General features: G+C 43.8%; 1 pseudogene; it reads right to left on the bottom strand.

Moving 5' to 3' along the window:
* Positions 1–2735: 2735 nt before the first annotated feature.
* LOC126176159 (N-alpha-acetyltransferase 20-like) lies at positions 2736–3507 on the bottom strand (annotated as a pseudogene).
* Positions 3508–13078: the final 9571 nt, after the last annotated feature.

The following is a 13078-nucleotide window of genomic DNA, read 5'->3' as shown; positions in this document are numbered from 1 at the left end:
CTCTGCAAAATATTTCGAGCAGTTAGTTCATGTGTCCAAGCTAATACTAAACGGTTGTGAAAACACACTTGACCTCTTAGCAACAAATAATACTGAGCTAAGAAGAAGCTTCAAAACGGGTACAGTGAGAGAGACTGAATACTGTAATCCTCAAATCCTCCAAAAATAAACGAAAGATATACCTGTTCAAAAAAGCAGATAAAAATTTACTTGACGCCTTCCTGAGAGACAATCTCCACTCCTTCCAAATTAACAATGTAAGTTTGGACCAGATGTGGCTTGAATTGAAATAAATAAGATCATTATTTTCAACATGGCAGCAACACCAGCAACCGTTACGAAATTGTCTCGAATGAAAAACAGCGCCGACCAGGGTGGCCGAGCGGTTCTACGCTCTACAGTCTGGAACCGAGCGACCGCTACGGTCGCAGGTTCGAATCCTGCCTCGGGCATGGATGTGTGTGATGTCCTTAGGTTAGTTAGGTTTAATTTGTTCTAAGTTCTAGGCGACTGATGACCTCAGATGTACTTAGAGCCACTTGAACCTTATTTTTTTATTTTTTATTTTTTTTTACTTACTAGATAGGACTGACGGAGTACATCGAGAAAGTTGAAAGAAGGGCAGCACGTTGTGTATTACTGCGAAATAGGGGAAAGAGTGTCATTGAAATGATACAGGTTTTGAAGTGGATATCATTAAAACAAAGGCATTTTTCGTTGCGGTGGAATCTTCTCACGAAATTTCAATCACCAACTTCTCTTTAGAATGCGAAAATATTTTGTTGACGCCAACCTACATAGGGAGAAACGATCATCATAATGAAATAAGAGAAATCAGAGTTCGCACGGAAAAATATGGGTGTTCTTTTATACCGTGCGCTGTACGAGATTGGAATAATAGAGAGTTATTGTGAAGGTGATTCGATGAACTCTCTGCCAGGCGCTTAAATGTGATTTGCATAGTATCCATATAGATGCAGATGTATATGAGAGGAAGAATGTACCATAATGCCATGTGCTGGGTCCACATGAAAATAACAAACGCAGTCTGGCAACATTCGTTCTCCTCGGAGTCACCATTCACGGACTCGTTCATCGTGTGCCTGTAGACAGAACACGATATGATGCCACTTTTCCACTCCTGTGTGCAGTGTCCTCATCGGGCTCACTACTATCGGGGCATCCGTCTCTGAAACTGCAACAATGATCACTGTGTTACCGTCCGTAATATACACTGTGCGTACTAATAATTTTTTGCTGCAAAACAAGCCCGTTTCCAAACTCAACGTATGTCACTTGACTGTACTATACTGCACAACCAAGTGAAAAATACGTCTCTCCTCTCGTGTGCTAGACGCTTGGCTTTGATGAAGGCCATTCTCTGCCTATGGATACTCTATTTACCTCACAGACTTGGGGTTCGGACAAATGGAAACAGCAACACTACGGAACGATAAACCTGTCTCGACAGGCTACGATCCTGATGCTGTCGTATTCCGGCACGTCTTGCTGGACCGTTCTACTTCATGCACAGGGCGTAACATTGTCTTCTGACAACAACAAAATACGTTTCCTGATTGAAGAACTCTCCGCAGAATCTTTCCTTATATACATTACGCAGGTAGCGTCACCTCTACCTACTTTGCCCTCAAATGCTAGTAATGTACATATTGAAGCGTGTAGTACAGTTCCTGATAATTTGAGATTTGTTGCATAACGCCTTCATTGTGCTGCAGTTCTAATGTCCAGTAGTGAAAATTAGTTTTGCACGCTAACATATACTACTACTAGCGCATATACGACACTAGTCCTTAAAACACGGACACAGCACGGACACAGCAGTTGAAACGTACTCTGTAATGTTGCCAGATCACCTCCGCCCATCCCCATCACATTCCACCGTCCCCCTTCGTTCTAGACAAGCTGCGTGAGATATAAAAGGCGGGAAATTAAAAAACAGGGATGTGGTGTTATTTTGTGTACATGTACGAAAGCGGCGAGTGAAAATTTGTACCGAAGCCTGGAATCAAACCTGTGTCACCTGCTCACTAAGAGAGGTGCATAAGCCACTAAGGCACCTTGGCACAGCATTTCGTACAACTGCACCGATCAAACTGGCACACCTCTCTCCTCGATCCAAATTCTCACTGCAGCCCCAGTCTACTTTAAATTCCCCCTTACACACGAACAGAATTGCCGAGGCTCTTCATGTTCTGGGATAGTACCTTAGCATCGAACCTAAATGGGGGACCAGCCTGAAACACAGGAGCAGGTACTTACAGAAAAATTAATGACACTGTTTTAAGAGACTTTACTGGTCTCATTCAGATATGGTTTTATGTTTATGGACTGAAGCGTCGAGCGAAAATTTGTACCAAGGCATAGAAATCGAACTCGGGTCTCCAGCTTACTAGGCTGGTGCGTTAGCCACTTTTTTTTCCTGTTACTGAAAAACTTTACTACCTGCACCCAGTTGTACTTAAGACCTTTTCCAATTCTCAAATATGTATTCATCTTCCTGCACAGTTCAGTTCAAAAGCACAAAACTGCAAAGTAGTACACTGTAGAAATCACTTCGGAAATGAAAATTTCAGGTCGTCTTTCCAGTCAGGTTTTTGAACCAAAATTGGCAGAGATATTTTGTTACCTACAAGATGCTTTGCCAGTTTTTCGCATAGAACAATCTACTGAATGTCAAACCCCTTTCCGAAGGACGTTCAGTAGACAACTTGTCGTCAGACCACCTCGTCTGATCGCACAGGATGACTCACCGAAATCATTGTCTTTTTCTTCACGTCCCTAGATAGTGTGTTTCGTATATCAAAAGCATTTTCATCGGTGGTGGTGGATAGTGTTTAACGTCCCGTCGACAACGAGGTCATTAGAGACGGAGCGCAAGCTCGGGTTAGGGAAGGATTGGGAAGGAAATCGGCCGTGCCCTTTCAAAGGAACCATCCCGGCATTTGCCTGAAACGATTTAGGGAAATCACGGAAAACCTAATTCAGGATGGCCGGAGACGGGATTGAACCGTCGTCCTCCCGAATGCGAGTCCAGTGTGCTAACCACTGCGCCACCCCGCTCGGTCATTTTCATCGGGATCACGTGAATAATATTCTACAACAGTTCTGTACACGATGTACCCTAGAATCTTGTACATGTTTATTGCAACTTCGTTGGAGACGTACGGAAAGATCAACGAAGTAGGCGCCCTTTTCCTCCGTCACGTCCTCGAACCAGGCCATTGATGTTGTTGCCAACCCCATTCGACGGTATTCTGGTGACACACTCAGTGCTGTCACGTGGCCATGCCAGCTTTCTCTGTGGCCCTTTGCCTTGCCCATAATCTAACCCATAAATTCCCCATTTGCCGATTCTGCCACTTGAAAATATTCAGGTGAGCGAAGTATTGCATGTAGAAAGACAGTCCATAAGTTTCAGTCAGTGGATCTAGAATCACATTATTGAATCTGAACATCTGAACAAGTAAAGGGCCTCAGGGTTGTCATGCTTACAGGTTTCGAAAGCAAGCTTCCCCGGAACCTATTAAGTAATGGTAGTTAACAGTACCCAAGTCCTCCCCCCCCCCTCCCCCACACACACACTAATGCCACTAAGCCCTCTTGCCACAGCGGTGCACACAACTGCATGAATTACCCTGGAATGCCTGGAGGAGGCCTGCCTACACCCTCCTTTCCTTAACACAAATTTTCACTCGTCGCTTCAGTCCATACACGTAAAGTCATATCTGTATGATACCTGTTAATTCTCTGAAAGTGTGTTATTTCATTTGTGTAAGTATCTGATCAGGGTTTCAGGCTGGATCCCCTATTTATGTTCCATTCTGAGGTGCTCTTTTTGAACATGAAGAGCCTCTGGAAATCTGTTCGTTTGTACGGGGGAATTTAAAGTAGACTGGGGCGGCAATGAGAATCTGGATCGAGGAGAGAGGCATGGCAAAGTAATTGGTGTAGCTGTGTGTAGGCTTAGTGGCTAGTGCGCCACGCTTGTAAGCAGGACACCCGGTTCGATTCCCGGCCGTGGTACAAATTTTCACTCGCCGCTTCAGTCCATACATAAAATCGTATTTGTATGAGACCTGTAAAGTCCCTGAAACAGTGTCATTTCATCATCTGGTTTTATTGAATTGGCTGGGACTTAGCTGCCCGCCTGCGTGGTTGCCAAATTTTCCATGTATGTATAGGCCTGCCTTATCTAAGTGGCTATAATTTATGACCCACTGCCATAACATAGCTGCCTGTTTACTTACGTAACCCTTATCTTTATCGCTATTATTTATGACCCAATACCGTTCCAAAAAATAAAATAGCTCTTCCAATTTGAACCTCCACCAACGAAACGAGGCTACCTACACTTTCAGCTGTCTTGTTACAATTACATTTCTACGTCACCCACTACCCGCTATTCCCATCCAAATAGAAATCGTTAAGAGCATTTAATATGACACTTCTTAGGATTTATTGGGAGGTTAGTGCCAAAGAAAACACATATGCTGGTAGGAAAAACGTTTTTAAATTTTTGTATATAGATTTCCACACAGACTGGGATGATGATGGCATTGAAACAGAGTATGACACGCGTAAAGCTGAAATACTAAACACCTTTTTCCAAAGCTGTTCCTTCTCCAAGTCACTGCACGAACGAAAAAATGGCTGCAATCGAAATAAGTGTCCAAGGAATAGAAAACCAACTGAAATCACTCAAAAGAAGAAAGTTCACTGGACCTGACGGGATACCAATTCGATTCTACACAGAGTACGCAAAAGAACTTGCCCCCTTTCTAACAGCCGTGTACCGCAAGTCTCTAGAGGAACGGAAGGTTCCAAATGATTGGAAAAGAGCACAGGGAGTCCCAGTTTTCAAGAAGGGTCGTCGAGCAGATGCGCAAAACTATAGACCTATATCTCTGACATCGATCTGTTGTAGAATTTTAGAACACGTTTTATGCTCGCGTATCATGTCATTTCTCGAAACCCAGAATCTACTCTGTAGGAATCGACATAGATTCCGGAAACAGCGATCGTGTGAGACCCAATTCGCTTTATTTGTTCATGAGACCCAGAAAATATTAGATACAGGCTCCCAGGTAGATTCCATTTTCCTTGACTTCCGGAAGACGTTCGATACAGTTCCGCACTGTCGCCTGATAAACAAAGTAAGAGCCTACGGAATATCAGACAAGCTGTGTGGCTGGATTGAAGAGTTTTTAGCAAACAGAACACAGCATGTTGTTCTCAAATGGAGAGACGTCTGCAGACGTTAAAGTAACCTCTGGCATTCCTCAGGGGAGTGTTATGGGACCATTGCTTTTCACAATATATATAAATGACCTAGTAGATAGTGTCGTAAGTTCCATGCGGCTTTTCGCGGATGATGCTGCAGTATACAGAGAAGTTGCAGCATTAGAAAATTGTAGCGAAATGGAGGAAGATCTGCAGCGGATAGGCACTTGGTGCAGGGAGTGGCAACTGACCCTTAACATAGACAAATGTAATGTATTGTGAATACATCGAAAGAAGGATCCTTTATTGTATGATTATATGTAACGGAACAAACACTGGTAGCAGTTACTTCTGTAAAATATCTGGGAGCATGCGTACGGAACGATTTGAAGTGGAATGATCATATAAAATTAATAGTTGGTAAAGCGGGTGCCAGGTTGAGATTCATTGGGAGAGTCCTTAGAAAATGTAGTTCATCAACAAAGGAGGTGGCTTACAAAACACTCGTTCGACCTATACTTGAGTATTGCTAATCAATGTGGGATCCGTACCCGGCCGGGTTGACAGAGGAGGTAGAGAAGATCCAAAGAAGAGCGGTGCGTTTCGTCACAGGGTTATTTGGTAAGCGTGATAGCGTTACGGGGATGTTTAGCAAACTCAAGTGGCAGACTCTGCAAGAGAGGCGCTCTGCATCGCGGTGTAGCTTGCTGTCCAGGTTTCGAGAGGGTGCGTTTCTGGATGAGGTGTCGAATATATTGCTTCCTCCTACTTATACCTCCCGAGGAGATCACGAATGTAAAATTAGAGTGATTCGAGCGCGTACGGAGGCTTTCCGGCAGTCGTTCTTCCCGCGAGCCATACGCGACTGGAACCGGAAAGGGAAGCAATTACAGTGGCACGTAAAGTGCCCTCCGCCACACCCCGTTGGGTGGCTTGCGGAGTATAAATGTAGATGTAGATGTAGACAGAGAACAACTCTTCTCTGTATTTGTTTGATGTAGTTTTAAAAACATTCAGATTAATTTTTAAGTTATAATTTAAATATACACCTGAATTTAATTTTACCTACAAGCTATTTCTTTTATGGCTGTAATAGTTAGGTCGTGCTTTCTTCCTCCACCTAGTTATTTGACAAATACAAAGATGGTATGTACTTGAATTATAATACGTGTTTAATTTTTCCTGTAAACTATTTCTTTTATGGCTTTAACAGTTAGCTCTGTTCCTTCTTCCAATTATTCTAGCCGAGAGCATTTTCCTCTAATTTCCTGTGTAACACTGTCGTTAAAGCATTCCAAATCTTCTGGGTGCATATTGACAACTCTACTGCTTCACGTTATTGTAGAATAACTGGCCTGAAATTAAAGTTCACAACTTTTGCAAACGAGTGCCCATTAAATATAAACTCCACAAACGAGTGTTATGTTGCTAGGTTCAGGTCGTCCAACCCACCACATTTAGGTACAATGTAACCATTTTTAAGTTGATTTGAATGGGAGTTATCATCCAGGATGTGTCGATTTCTGTCAGTGCTCCAGCATGTGACCAGTTTCCATTGCTGTTTACAGTAATTCCTGATATTTTATACTCCCCTTTCACAGGCATATTTCTCCATAATCTGTCTTTGAAGTAATAAGTAAGACTTGGTTGCACATCTATAATGGCTTCGTCTTTTTCCGATATGGAGTTTCTATTCTTCTTCTGTGGCTGCTGTTTTCACCCTGTTTTCGTTTTATGGATTCAGTTTCCTTCATTTCTAGTTTTCTTTCGTGTGTACATAACACATCAACTGCACCTAAGGGAGTGATTACTTTATTAGGAAATGGCTTGCTTCTTTTTCTTAAGCCATGTGGGCTAACATTATTTGTGGGAACCACTCCTAATTTGCAAGTATCTATATTAGACGGAATTTTGGAAAACAACGTCCTTAATTGAGAAAAATACGTTTCTCCAGCTTTAGTATAACACTCCTGTATAATACTTATGTTGTCCTCGTTGGAGATTGTGCTAAGGTCCTCGAGGCAAACAGAACAAAGTTTATCATCTTTTCTCGGGCCTGAATGTAAGATTTACTTGTGCACCAGTCAGCTTGCAAGTAATCTTTTTGCAACAGTAGACAAATTGTAAATGGCAATTAAACCTAATTTGAGACCAAAAGAAGCAGTTGGCACAGAGTACACTGGATCACATCGTAAATACTGTTTGTTGGAGTTTCACACACCTATACAGTCTGGCACAGGGTCAAGCAAACAATCCATTGTGTAGTTCAGAATGATATTTTCACTCTGCAGCGGAGTGTGCGCTGAATGAAACATCCTGGCAGATTAAAACTGTATGCCGGACCGAGACTCGAACTCGGGACCTTTCGTGGGCAAGTGCTCTACCATCTCAGCTACCTAAGCACTACTCACGACCCGTCCTCACAGCTTCAGTTCTGCCTGTACTTCGTCTCCTACCTTCCAAACATCACAGAAGCTCTTCTGCGAACATTATTGAGCATATCTGGGATGCCTTACAACGTGCTGTTTAGAAGAGATCTCCACCCCATCGTACTCTTATGGATTCATGGACAACGTTCTACATCTAAGTCCATACTCCGCAAGCCACCTGACGGCGTGTGGCGGAGGGTACCTTGAGTACCTCTATCGGTTCTCCCTTCTATTCCAGCCTCGTATTGTTCGTGGAAAGAAGGATTGTCGGTATGCCTCTGTGTGGGCTCTAATCTCTCTGACTTTATTCTCATGGTCTCTTCGCGAGATATATGTAGGAGGGAGCAATATACTGCTTGACTCCTCGGTGAAGGTATGTCCTCGAAACTTCAAGAAAAGCCCGTACCGAACTACTGAGCGTCTCTCCTGCAGAGTCTTCCACTGGAGTTTATCTATCATCTCCGTAACGCTTTCGCGATTACTAAATGATCCTGTAACGAAGCGCACTGCTCTCCGTTGGATCTTCTCTATATTTTCTATCAACCCTATCTGGTACGGATACCACACTGCGGAGCAGTATTCAAGCAGTGGGCGAACAAGCGTACTGTAACCTACTTCCTTTGTTTTCGGATTGCATTTCCTTAGGATTCTTCCAATGAATCTCAGTCTGGCATCTGCTTTACCGACGATCAACTTTATATGATCATTCCATTTTAAATCACTCCTAATGCGTACTCCCAGATAATTTATGGAATTAACTGCTTCCAGTTGCTGACCTGCTATATTGTAGCTAAATGATATGGGCTCTTTCTTTCTGTGTATTCGCAGCACATTACACTTGTCTACATTGAGATTCAATTGCCATTCCCTGCATCATGCGTCAGTTCGCTGCAGATCCTCCTGCATTTCAGTACAATTTTCCATTGTTACAACCTCTCGATATACCACAGCATCATCCGCAAAAAGCCTCAGTTAACTTCCGATGTCATCCACAAGGTCATTTATGTATACTGTGAATAGCAGCGGTCCTACGACACTCCCCTGCGGCACACCTGAAATCACTCTAACTTCGGAAGACTTCTTTCCATTGAGAATGATATGCTGCGTGCTGTTATCTAGGAACTCTTCAATCCAATCACACAACTGGTCTGATAGTCCATATGCTCTTACTTTATTCATTAAACGACTGTGGGGAACTGTATCGAACGCCTTGCGGAAGTCAAGAAACACGGCATCTACCTGGGAACCCGTGTCTATGGCCCTCTGAGTCTCGTGGACGAATAGCGCGAGCTGGGTTTCACACGATCGTCTTTTTCGAAACCCATGCTGATTCCTACAGAGTAGATTTCTAGTCTCCTGAAAAGTCATTATACTCGAACATAATATGTGTTTCAAAATTCTGCAACTGATCGACTTTAGAGATATAGGTCTATCGTTCTGCACATCTGTTCGACGTTCGACGGGGATGACCTGTGCCCTTTTCCTATCCTTCGGAACACTGCGCTCTTCTAGAGACCTACGGTACACCGCTGCAAGAAGGGCGGCAAGTTCCTTCGCGTACTCTGTGTAAAATCGAACTGGTATCCCATCAGGTCCAGCGGCCTTTCCTCTTTTGACCGATTTTAATTGTTTCTCTATCCCTCTGTCGTATATTTCGATATCTACCATTTTGTCATCTGTGCGACAATCTAGAGAAGGAACTACAGTGCAGTCTTCCTCTGTAAAACAGCTTTGGAAAAAGACATTTAGTATTTCGGCCTTTAGTCTGTCATTCTCTGTTTCAGTACCATTTTGGTCTCAGATTGTCTGGACATTTTGTTTTGATCCACCTACCGCTTTGACATAAGACCAAAATTTCTTAGGATTTTCTGCCAAGTCAGTACACAGAACTTTACTTTCGTATTCATTGAACGCCTCTCGCATAGCCGTCCTCACACTACATTTCGCTTCGCGTAATTTTTGTTTGTCTGCAAGGCTTCGACTATGTTTATGTTTGCCGTGAAGTTCCCTTTGCTTCCGCAGCAGTTTTCTAACTCGGTTGTTGTACCACGGTGGCTCTTTTCCATCTCTTACGATCTTGCATGGCACATACTCATCTAACACATATTGTACGATGGTTTTGAGCTTTGTCCACTGATCCTCAACACTATCTGTACTTGAGACGAAACTTTTGTGTTGAGCCGTAAGGTACTCTGAGATCTGCTTTTTGTCAGTTTTGCTAAACAGAAAAATCTTCCTACCTTTTTTAATATTTCTATTTACGGCTGAAATCATCGATGCAGTAACCGCTTTATGATCGCTGACTCCCTGTTCTGCGTTAACTGTTTCAAATAGTTCGGGTCTGTTTGTCACCAGATGGTCTAATATGTTATCGCCACGAGTCGCCTCTCTGTTTAACTGCTCAAGGCAGTTTTCAGATAAAGCACTTTAAGAAATTTCACTGGATTGATTCAAATGGTTCAAAATGGCTCTGAGCACTATGGGACTTAACATCTATGGTCATCAGTCCCCTAGAACTTAGAACTACTTAAACCTAACTAACCTAAGGACAGCACACAACACCCAGCCATCACGAGGCAGAGAAAATCCCTGACCCCGCCGGGAATCGAACCCGGGAACCCGGGCGTGGGAAGCGAGAACGCTACCGCAGGACCACGAGATGCGGGCGATTCAAATGGTTCAAATGGCTCTGAGCACTATGGGACTCAACTGCTGTGGTCATAAGTCCCTCAGAACTTAGAACTACTTAAACCTAACTAACCTAAGGACATCACACACATCCATGCCCGAGGCAGGATTCGAACCTGCGACCGTAGCGGTCGTGCGGTTCCAGACTGTAGCGCCTTTAACCGCTCGGCCACTTCGGCCGGCTTCACTGGATTCTTTGTCCCTGCCACCCGTTATGAAAGTTTGAGTCTCCCAGTCTATATCCGGCAAATTAAAATCACCACCCAGAACTATAACATGGTGGGGAAATCTACTTGAAATATTTTCCAAATTATCCTTCAGGTCCTCAGCCACAACAGCTGCTGAGCCAGGGGGCCTATAGAGACATCCAATTACCATGTCTGAGCCTGCTTTAGCCGTGACCTTCACCCAAATTATTTAACATTTCGGATCTCCGCCAATTTCCTTCGATACTATTGCACTTCTTATCGCTATAAACACGCCTCCCCCTTCACTGTCGAGCCTGTCTCTGCGGTATACATTCCAATCTGAGTTTAGAATTTCATTACTGTTTACATCTGATTTCAGCCAACTTTCTGTCCATAGTACTATGTGCGAATTGTGACCGTTTATTAATGAGAGCAGTTCTGGGACCTTTCTACAGACGCTCCTGCGGTTTACCATTAGCACATTAATATTGTTATTCCCTGTTGCATTTTGCCTACTCCTACCTTGCCGCGTCTCAGGAGGCGTCTTGTCGGGCCTAGGGAGGGAATTCTCTAACCTAAAAAACCCACATTTGCACTCCACACGTACTCCGCTACCCTTGTAGCCGCTTCCTGCGCGTAGTGCATGCCTGACCTATTCAGGGGGACCCTACATTTCCCCACCCGATAGCGGAGGTCGAGAAATTTGTACCCCAGATCTCCGCAGAATCGTCTGAGCCTCTGGTTTAAGCCTTCCACTCGGCTCCAAACCAGAGGACAGCGATCGGTTCTGGGAACGATACTACAAATAGTTAGCTCAGATTCCACCCCGCGAGCGAGGCTATCCGCTTTCAACAACTCCGCCAACCGCCTGTATGAACTGAGGATGATCTCTGAACCCAGACGGCAGGAGTCATTGGTGCCGACATGAGCAACAATTTGCAGTCGGGTGCACCCAGTGCTCTCTATCGCCGCCGGCAGGCCTCCTCCACATCTCGGATGAGACCCCCCGGCAAGCAGACAGAGTGAACACTGGCCACATGTCCATTCACAGGCAGAGCGGGCGATGTCACACAGCCAGCTTCCACATTGACCCTCCGCCTCGTACGCCGCGAACGCCGCTGAACCCACGACTCCCCTTGGGGAGAGGGTGGCCCAACCGCGCCCGGTACCCCCGAAGATGTCTCGACAGCAGGGACAGTGGCTGAAGCATGTAACACCTGGGATGTACCATGCGACGCACCGGACTCCCCACTGCCGCTACACTCCGAGGCAGCAGCCTGAAGACGGCTGACCGCGGCCATCAACACGCTCAGCTGTTCGCGAACAGTGGCCAGCTCCTCCTGCGTCCGTACGCAGCAGTCACACATCCTGTCCATCCTAAGAAATCAATTTTCTGTAGAGAGTTAATCAACATTTAACTAGACTGCTAATTCACTAAAGGCGCTGATAGTTGACTAAACTGTGGTTACTAGACACTTCTTGTAGAAAACAATGAAAATAGCACTACCTGTCTCTGGAATGTATTCAAAACAAACACTAGCACTACTGGCACTATGGCTGACTTAAGGGACTCTCTCTGACTGGATTTAAACAAACACGAAATCTATGGAACACTATTACTAGCACTCGACAATAAAGCTTCCTAAAAGCAAAAACACACGGAAGAAGAAGTGACAAGGAAGAAAAATATAGTTGCAGGATTAATGGTGTCAGTTCCGTCCAGCACTACTTCAGACATTAGTCGAGTCTATGCAACGTCGTGCTTGCGGCGGCCCTACACGGTATTAGGCAGGTGTACTAGCTTCTTTGGCTCTTCACTGAACATTTAATGGACACTCATTTGCAAAAGTTGTAAACTTCAAGTTTTATACAGAAATTCCACCAGAATGCGGAGCACGAGAGCTTGTAGTATACACTTAGGAATAAATACATTGATTTAACAATAGTGTTATGCAGCAAATAAAAGGAAAATTTAAAATTAACAGTTTTTCTTAGCTAGAAGAACTGCAAAAAAGAACAGAGCTAATGTTTAAAGCAGTAAAAAGAGATATTTTACAGTAAGAATATTAGATACAAAATTCGAGAATATCCCTTTTTGTATCTATCACATTTTTAGTAGGAAAGAGAATTAGATGATTCAGATGTAGATTTAAATTGCAAGTTACAAATTAAGTTGGGTGTTCTTCAAACTACATAACACAGAAGTAAAGAAAGAATTATTTTCTGTATGGTAATGCATGTGCAAAAATTAATAAAATTTTTTGTACAAGCATAATTGTTTTCCTTGTAACCATCCTGCCAAAAATGCTAAAACGCGTCCCATTTACAGTGATCTACACGTGTGTCTTTTGGATGGGCGGAGTTGGTAACTAGATGAGACTAGGTAGTTTAAAGTATAGCAACCCTCGTTTCTTGGCTGTATGAATGAATTCAATCCCTGTATGCATTGCGTTGTGTGCATATCCCTTTCAGGAAGTTAATATTTTTCCTGTCACCTTTGGCAGGGCATTGTGTGAGTGTCCGTTTCTGCAT

This window comes from Schistocerca cancellata, chromosome 3, assembly GCF_023864275.1.
Source record: "Schistocerca cancellata isolate TAMUIC-IGC-003103 chromosome 3, iqSchCanc2.1, whole genome shotgun sequence".
Taxonomy (NCBI): domain Eukaryota; kingdom Metazoa; phylum Arthropoda; class Insecta; order Orthoptera; family Acrididae; genus Schistocerca; species Schistocerca cancellata.
Note: the sequence above shows the minus strand (reverse complement) of the source record. Positions and strands in the feature narration are given on the sequence as shown.